The 8,901-nt window shown below is 42.0% G+C and overlaps 1 long non-coding RNA gene across 1 annotated transcript; it reads left to right on the plus strand.

Moving 5' to 3' along the window:
• Positions 1-6,288: 6,288 nt before the first annotated feature.
• On the plus strand, positions 6,289-8,359 carry LOC106098920 (uncharacterized). The gene is made up of 2 exons (XR_002056518.2): positions 6,289-7,256; positions 7,590-8,359. It is a non-coding gene; the product is annotated as an uncharacterized LOC106098920 (long non-coding RNA).
• Positions 8,360-8,901: the final 542 nt, after the last annotated feature.

Consider the following 8,901-nt stretch of genomic DNA (forward strand, 5'->3'; position numbering starts at 1 on the left):
TCGGGGGAAATTTCCCAAATAGAAGGCTGCCAAAGTAAAACAGAGACACAGTGAGACAATATAATCAATCACATGTACATGGGTGAACGTCTCTCGAGAGAGTCACACAGTACTCTTCTTTATTGCAGGTTATATAGGCATGTAGGTTACACAGCAGACGGAGGCAGTCTCCGCCTGTTCTCAGAATATAGATTGCTTAACTGACAAATGCACATCTTGCTAAACATTCTGTCCGTACTATACTAAACGTCTGCTTAAGTGGCATTTTCCGTTCCTCTTTACACAGGAACTTGTCTTCAGAGGCATTTGATAAGCATAGGCAAGGCTTCATGTTTATCAGGGTGAATCGTCATTCAGAGTTTACACAATCACAAGCAAAGCATATTTGAATAATAAACAAAATCTTTTCACATTTCCCTCCTGTTGTTTAACTTTCACACTAGTTAAAACACCATTGGTTTATTATCTGTGCATGATTTCTTGCAGCGCATTTTTAATCAGCACGTCATACATTGGTGTATCACAGCATTTCAGTGTCAGGGGGATCATCATCATCTTCGTCCATGGGCAGTGTCAGGTATGCCTGCACATGAACTGCAACAACTTTATTAATCATTGATTGTACACATGGCAAAATACAAGAAGTAAAACAACAGAGTAGGAGTAGAAGAACTCCTACAAAAACCAGTCCTTTTATTAAAAGAGATTTCCAGGAACCACTCAACAGCCAGGTAAGCCAATCTTCAGTGTTCGTGACATAGTCCTGTTGCTGAGTGTCCCTGAGTTGTTTCAGCGTGCGTAAGGCGTCGGTCATGTTGGAAGAGTGAACATTATCTGGAATGTACGTACAGCATGTGTTGTTAAAGAGTATACAGAGTCCTCCTTTTTCAGCCAGAATCATGTCCAGTGCGACTCGGTGTTGCATCACAGTTATGCGCAGGGCATCAATCTCTTCATTTTGTTGATTGTTGATTTTGCACGAGGCATTCAGGAACAGTCCAAAGCGGTAGTCCAAAGTTTCAATTCTTAACATGTTCTTTCCGGTGCCCACCCATGGAAACAGTGAGTGGAGGACCTTTTGTCCGGTGGTCCAAAGCTTAAATTCCTCTGGCACATCACTGCCATAGATGGGGTCATGTGGTTGCACTGTGGAGACGTCTCGTCGTCGTCTTGTAGTCTGAGAGCTATTTACAGCCGACATCCTGAAGGTGTGGTCTGAAATGAAGATTGGGGCACAGGTGCCCGTCCATCCGGGTGGCAGTATGAAGTAGGCACGTTGTCCACACAGCCAGGCCATTCCCTGCACCCAATAGGTGCCGTTGCTGGGCGCGGACGTGTTTACAGGTGCGCCCTCTCCGCTGGCAGTGGTTTGGTTACAGTTGGTGGTGTTGCCTAGGGGTCTGTTACCGTTGTCTTGTCGGTAACACATGGAGTGGTTCTTCCCTGGGGTTTGGTCCAAGAACACTGGGAAGTGAATGGACGTGTTCCGATTCGTCACGTTGAAGTTGATCCAGAAGAGCCGGTCACACGTTCCGTTGTCAAGTCCAGCGTTTTCGACGGTGATTACCTCGTATTGGGGTGGTCCCTGGAAGATACTAAAAAGGTTAAGCGAATAGATGATAGAGCTTGTCTCATTAATGATGATTTTCTTATGTTGATAGCCAATGCCCGCAAAGCTGGCGGCACGTTTGGCTTGTGTTTTGTTCTTTATTGTCCTCGAAAAGTGCGAGGAGTCCTGCTAGGAGCAGGAGGACAGCTGCTAGGATGGCGAGTGTCTTCATGACAGCCAAACACACCTAGATCCTCGGGTGAGTAGACTACTGGCGAGAAGTAGAGGGCGGGATATACCCAATCAGCCCTCTCTTCACCAGGTAGATCACCAGAAGGTAGGGGTGCTGGAGTCTATGAGTCTGGGCTGTCACTCACTTTCTTGCAGTGACTTTGGTGAATCCAAGATGGTCTCTCTGCTATCTTACAGGCAGTTGGTGTGGTGATAAGCACTTGGTATGGGCCTTCCCAGCGGGGCGAGCTCCAATTCTTTCTCTGGAGAACTCGAATCAGGACCCAATCACCTGGCTTCAACCTGCAAGATACTGGAGAAGATTCAGAAGGCAGTTTATTGTTCAAAACAATATCTTTGTTTTCTAGTAGCTTCGACATCCATTCTGCTAGTGTGGTCTCTCTGATTGATTTATCTAAAGGTTCACTTGTGATTGGCAGTGGAAATGGTCTGCCATGAATGATTTCAAAAGGTGTGAGTTTCTGAGAACCCTGTGTCAGTCTCATCCACATTTTTACTAGGCCTATACACTCAGGCCATGGTCTCCCTGTTTCTTCCATACATGTTCTAAGTCTCTGTTTTATTGTGCCGTTAGTTCTTTCCGCTAATCCTGCACTTTGCGGGTGATAAGCACAGTGATTTTTGATGCTGAATCCTAGTGCTTCAGAGACTTTGCTGATTACCTCATTGACAAAGTGTGTCCCATTATCTGATCTTATCAGAGTGGGGATGCCATATGTTGGAATAAAATGGTTACATAAGCATTTTGCTACTGAAATGGCATCTGCTTTCTTTACTGGATAGATTTCTGGCCATTTTGAGAATACGTCTATGATCACTAGAGCGTATTTTGAGCCTTGGCATTCATTTAGTTCAATAAAATCCATGTGGATTGTGTGGAAAGGATGAGGTGGTGTGGGAAAATGACCTCTTTTTGGTCTGAGATTCCTTTGTGCATTGTGTTTTTTTTGGCAAATCATGCACGTTCTGACAAATTCTTTTGCTGAAGTTTCGAAATTTAGAGTGTAAAAGTGTTTTGGAGATTATATCTCCTATCCCTCCTGTTGACGCATGGAGAGTAACTCCATGTGTCACTAAGGCTGCTGTTTTGTGTAGAGATTTTGGAAGTATTGGTTTTCCTTCACAAGTCATCAAGTCATCTCTTAGTTGCGCTCCGCATTTCAGCCATTTCCTTTGCTCAGCTGTGGGAGCTGCTTTTTGTTCATCCTTTAAAACATCAAGTGGTATTTGTGAGGGTGATGTTGACATTAGTGTGTCTACAGTTTGTTGTGCCGCTGATTTTGCAGCTTGATCTGCGAAGTTATTGCCTTTTGTTATGCTTGAGTTGTCTCTTTGGTGTGCTGCACATTTACATATTGCTAGCTGTCTTGGCAGAGTTATTACTTCTAAAAGTGTTTTTAGAAGATTTCTGTGTTGTACTGGATGTCCTGTGGAGGTAACCATGCCTCTATTTTGCCAGATTTTTGCAAAGTGGTGTACTGTAAATGTCAACTCGTGGTTTGGTTTCTTCATCTAGCTTTCTTATGCAGCAATGTGCGTCGCCATCTTCCAGAGTGGGAAGAAGTGTGCTAGGGTTTAGCTGTCCACACTTCGGAATTCTGATGTGTGACTGTGAGAGTAAAATGCCTACATAGGAAAGTTGTCGTGCATGTGTGAGGTATGATAGATTTGCTTGCAGTAAGATGGAGGTCACAGCATGTGGGACTTTAATGATCAATGTGTGTCCTAAAACAATATCAGCGGACTTTTTAACTGCCTCTGCTGCGGCTGCACAAGCCTGCACGCACGTAGGCAGACCCGATGCAACGGAGTCTAATTTACACGAATAAAATGCAAGTGGGCGTTGTTTTTCCCCAAAGGCCTGTGTTAGAACAGCCTTCATATAACCTGCACCTCCATCTACATGCAAGTAGAAAGGCTTATCATAATCAGGCAAAGCCAAAACTGTATTTGTCTGTAATGCCAGTTTCAAGTTACTGAATGCTTCTTCTGCTTTCTCCTTTGTAGATGCAGCACTACATTTTGACTTAGGGCATTTTAGGCAATTCCTTTTTTCAAAGAACTCACACATCTTACATATTTCAAACTTTTAAGTTAGGAAAAAACTTTGCATTGCTTACAGCTCATAGCTCACAGCTCTAAAACTAGGCATTAATAAATCATATGCCTAATCATTATGTGTCACTGTGATCCACAAGTATGATCACAAATTTGTTTTTCAAACAAACAAAACAAACAAACAAAAACAAAAAACAAATTGCCGATGGCATGAAGGCTTTACACACATGAGTCAGGACACAAAAAGAAAAAGAAAAAGCTGCTGCCAGAAACAAAGCAGAAGTGTGAGGAAAAAAAACTGAGCTCACAAACAGCTGCATGTGTGACCTTTAATATGCAGCTTCTGCTCTAAAAAACAAATAAAAAAAAAAAATGTGTAACTTGCTCATCAGCTTGGTAGTGTCCACATATTTAATTCATTTTATTCAGCTTCTCAAACCTGTAGCTTTAGCTGTTGTATACAGGGTTTGGCTTATTAGTTGTTAGTATAGGTTTGCTCTTCATCTTAACAAAGTCTCATCTAAGATGACAGGTTTACAAGCAGGTCAAGTGTCTCTATGCACCTGATTAGTGTAGTTATTTCCTTATTTTCTTCATCTCCTATATCATTGTACTGAGTTTGAGCAAACCTTAAGCTTGAATCAGACTACTTTTAACAATCTTCCACCTCGCATCATAACTGACTGAGGTGCCTTTTCCTATTAATAGTATGTCATTATTAATGTTATCATTGTATTGTTTTTCCTTTTTTATAACAGCAATAGTATATCACAATACACTACTTTACTACTAATATACAATAGTATATTAGTTTATATTTTATTATGTATCCATCACAGGTCTGTGTGAATCTGCAGCTTCACACCTTCCCAAGCTGGAGACATTTTCCTTGGCTGAACAATGACACAGCCTTAATATGCCTTATGCATCTCTCTTTTTTATTTGATATATTTTGTGTGAATTATCTGGTTTCACGCATTCTATTCATTCAGCTTGGTTGTCTTCCCAATTTTGTTTCATTGCTTTAATTTAAGTTAACCTTAATTTAACCTTTTGTTTATTCCACTTCATTCCTCTTTCCATGCTTTAAAATATTACAACTCTTGTGTATGCTTTGATTTCTTTTTAGCTTCCTTTTCAGTATTTATTTCTGCTTGGAGGGTTTCTTATAATTTAGTTAATGCATTTTCCCTCCCACGTGGGACATTTAGTTTTCTTTGGATTTCTCCATCTATATGCACTAATTTGTCCGGCGCCTGGACATTTCTTTTCTAGCCACTGCTCGTCAGCAGTGAGTTTTGTTGCTTTATTTCCCATTTTCTTATTTGTTTTATACGTTTATTTCTACTTATTTTATTTATTTTTATGTACTCTGCGCTTGGTAATACACACACACACACCTGCGGCGCTTTCACTGGCACGAGAACGGAGAGAGGTGGTTGACACGCCCTTCTACTTTTGAGCTATTCTCAAAAGCGGTGTCGACTTTATGTGATGAAAACACGACCTTCCTCTCACTTCACCAGTACTTCAGCAACCGACAGTAAACAAATTAGTGGAATAGTTCAGCCTCCTTATTGTGCTGTAAAAATCAACTTATTCCACCACAAAAATAGACAATAAAAGACAGACAGTTTCAACGCGCGTTCACGCTACCAGCTTCCTTAAAGCGAGCGTAGTGCTTCCAGCCTCTCTGGGCGAGCTTATAGGCCTATTTTTACCCTTTCGGGGAGCTACCAATCATTCTAGACGAGCTCAATATTTATTTTACTGCTTCCAACCCTCTGCGGGCGAGCCTTCTGCTTCCAGCCCTTCTTGGGCGAGCTATTTCTTTTAAGTTTCGTTTTCGTTTTTGCGCAAACCTTTATTATCTCAAAGTAGTCTGTCTTACCTTGGCGCTGGTTTCTTCAGATGCACCTGATCAGCACCCGACGGTGCGGACCGCTTGTAAAACGTTGACCAAGACCCGAATTCACGCTCTTGGGTTTTATCACACACCTAGTGCGTGAGCTGCCGGCAGACTTCAACGTGGGCTTCTCGCACCGATGGGACCTGGTGAGGCGCCTTCTGTGAGAGCTGCTTTAAATAGGCTGTCTCATCCGGCTTCGAAGGACCAAGAAATGTCGGGGGAAATTTCCCAAATAGAAGGCTGCCAAAGTAAAACAGAGACACAGTGAGACAATATAATCAATCACATGTACATGGGTGAACGTCTCTCGAGAGAGTCACACAGTACTCTTCTTTATTGCAGGTTATATAGGCATGTAGGTTACACAGCAGACGGAGGCAGTCTCCGCCTGTTCTCAGAATATAGATTGCTTAACTGACAAATGCATATCTTGCTAAACATTCTGTCCGTACTATACTAAACGTCTGCTTAAGTGGCATTTTCCGTTCCTCTTTACACAGGAACTTGTCTTCAGAGGCATTTGATAAGCATAGGCAAGGCTTCATGTTTATCAGGGTGAATCGTCATTCAGAGTTTACACAATCACAAGCAAAGCATATTTGAATAATAAACAAAATCTTTTCACATACATATAATGCATGAAATGGCAATAATGCAATTTCTAGAGGGTTTCAGCAGCTTATGAGATCACTGTGTAGCAGGTAGACTTGAACTACAGAATTAATGAAGTTGAATAAAAATGGACCAATACTATTAGTTACCATCCATCTATCTGTTTTGTCTCTACTTATCCAGTTCAGGGTAGTGGTGATGCGGTCCTATCCCAGCTGCCACAAGGTGAGAAGCAGGATACATCCTGGACCTTCACGGTGCTATGGGCTTTGGACTGTTTGGGTTTTGCTTCTTTGAATCATTGGTTGTATTATTTATATTTGTCCTTTATCTCCCAGCATTCTCTGTTCCTTGATTAAGTACTATTTAGTTTATTCCCTTTTGTGTTTCATTCTGTTCTGGTCTCATCTCAGTGTTTTTTTCCCTCTTGTGTTTCTTGTGTAAGTTAATCTTTTCTCCCCATTCAGTTGTATCTGTCTTCTGCAGACATAATGCCTTTGGAATTAGGATATTTGCAACAGAGCACTGGAAAATGCCAGGTTTCATTATCACCTTTAGATAGGCAATTGGGTTTTTATCCATGATGTGGATTCTGTGAAAACCACAGTTTGTGATAGATGTGGCAATCCAACGAAACATCAACATCAGGAAGAAGCAGCATGAGAAAATAGAAGCATCAGCTGGAGCAGATGTGAAAGGTAAAGTTTAAAGTTGTCCCAGTGTAACTCAAGAGTGTCTCCAACAGATTCCAGGTACAAGGTCCGAGTGGAGTGGAGTCCTAGGAATAGCTAGAATACTACACAGAACCCTCGGACTTCCAGGCCTCTGGTAGAGGACCCAAGCTTCAGGATCAGACACATGCTATCCCACCAGAGGGTGAGAGGGAGCTATATTATTTTAAACTTATTGGCTTGTTTTGTTAAACAAAGTCAAAGAAGACAGAAATGAAATTAGATACACAATTACCTTCAAATGAGGCCTCAAGCATGCTGGTTGCTTGTGATCTGGTGGATGTTAAGAAAAAGTGTGTCCTGTGTAATGATTTGATGTTATACTGTTAGGCAACCAAGACACACAATAACAAGCTGGCCTCACAGTAAAGATTATAAATGTGTTATTCATTACTCTGGCTGTTTGAGAACTGTGATAGTTTTCTCTGGAGTAAATATCAAATGTGCACTGACCAGCTATCCTTTGCTTTATTTTCAGGGTCATGTCAGTTGCTTACATGAGACTGTGACAAGTGGAAAAAGTCCAGTGTGTGTGTTGTTTCACACCTTTGAAGACAAGCTGCCCCCTCCTCATTGAGGAGCATGCTCAGCCTTGTGTCAGGAGGCTCAGAGCCCCATGACGCCTGGTCTGTCCTGCACGCTCTGGTCCACACTCTCACTCCCTGACATGTGCCAGCGATCGCTAATCCTCCACTGACGCCTCTCGGAAGCATCACATTCAACAACAGAACAATAAATGCCCACTGCACTGACCTCAGAGAATTGTCGCCTCTTGCTACATCAGCCAGGATCTCCCATCTTCTGCTTGTGGAAGACCATATTGGTTACATAGAACCTAATATGGCATAACACAAAAGGCTTCTTTATGACACATGTGGCTGCATGAAAAGTCTTTGTTGTCTTTAGGATTAAGAGTTGGAGATTTGAATGTTTGAAGGGAATATGTCTAAAAAGACAGGATGTTGATTGAATTTTAATTACAACAGAGCCGATTAGATAACAATATGGTGCAGGAGTTAAAAGCGGGAAACATGTGCCAGCCAGTGCGTCTGTTTGAATTATCGGCTGTAAGCTTTGTTTGGATGTTGTTTGGATGACTCATACAGAGCAGCATCTGTGTTCTCCAGAGATAAATCTGACCATTATTGGTCATATTGTTTAGATTAATGACTATCCTGTATGATGTAATGACATGTTGTGTGGGTATTTTGAGTTCTTAATACAGCAGATTAAAAACAATTGAAGTTATTGCTGGATTTATCTGGGATTTACTGTATCTGGATGGGTCAATTTCAGAATTCAGGATAGAATAAAGTTCTAACAATTCTGAGAGTCAGTTATCAGCCGTGTTCCTTCTGCGCATCAGCGAAGCACTGTCAAAATTGGCCTTTACTCTAGGTTAAAAGAGCTTACACGTCCATGATATTTAGTCAGGGTATTGATTTCCTCACTCTGATTATCACAACATTTGGGTGGCAGATGGTGTGTCAGTGGTAATCCCAGCTACCCATCAGCTTGACCCTTTGTGGTGAGACACCTCCTCCCAAACGATCATGCAGCACCCCCGTCCCCAAAATCTCACCAAGCCCGCTGAGCTGCGCTGCCAAAGAGCTGCTTTAAACTGGTGAGTAATGGCTGTGTCAGCAGTCAGTAGATGAGCTTGAGAGTCGGGGAAGGGTTAATGGGCAGTGGGGGGTGGGGGGATATTAGAGCCCCATTGGATCCATTGTTAACACCAAACATACAGTAAACACTTATGCTGCTGTTACTGTGAATTCATGCCAACTGCA

The sequence above is a fragment of the Oreochromis niloticus genome, linkage group LG1 (assembly GCF_001858045.2).
Source record: "Oreochromis niloticus isolate F11D_XX linkage group LG1, O_niloticus_UMD_NMBU, whole genome shotgun sequence".
NCBI lineage: Eukaryota > Metazoa > Chordata > Actinopteri > Cichliformes > Cichlidae > Oreochromis > Oreochromis niloticus.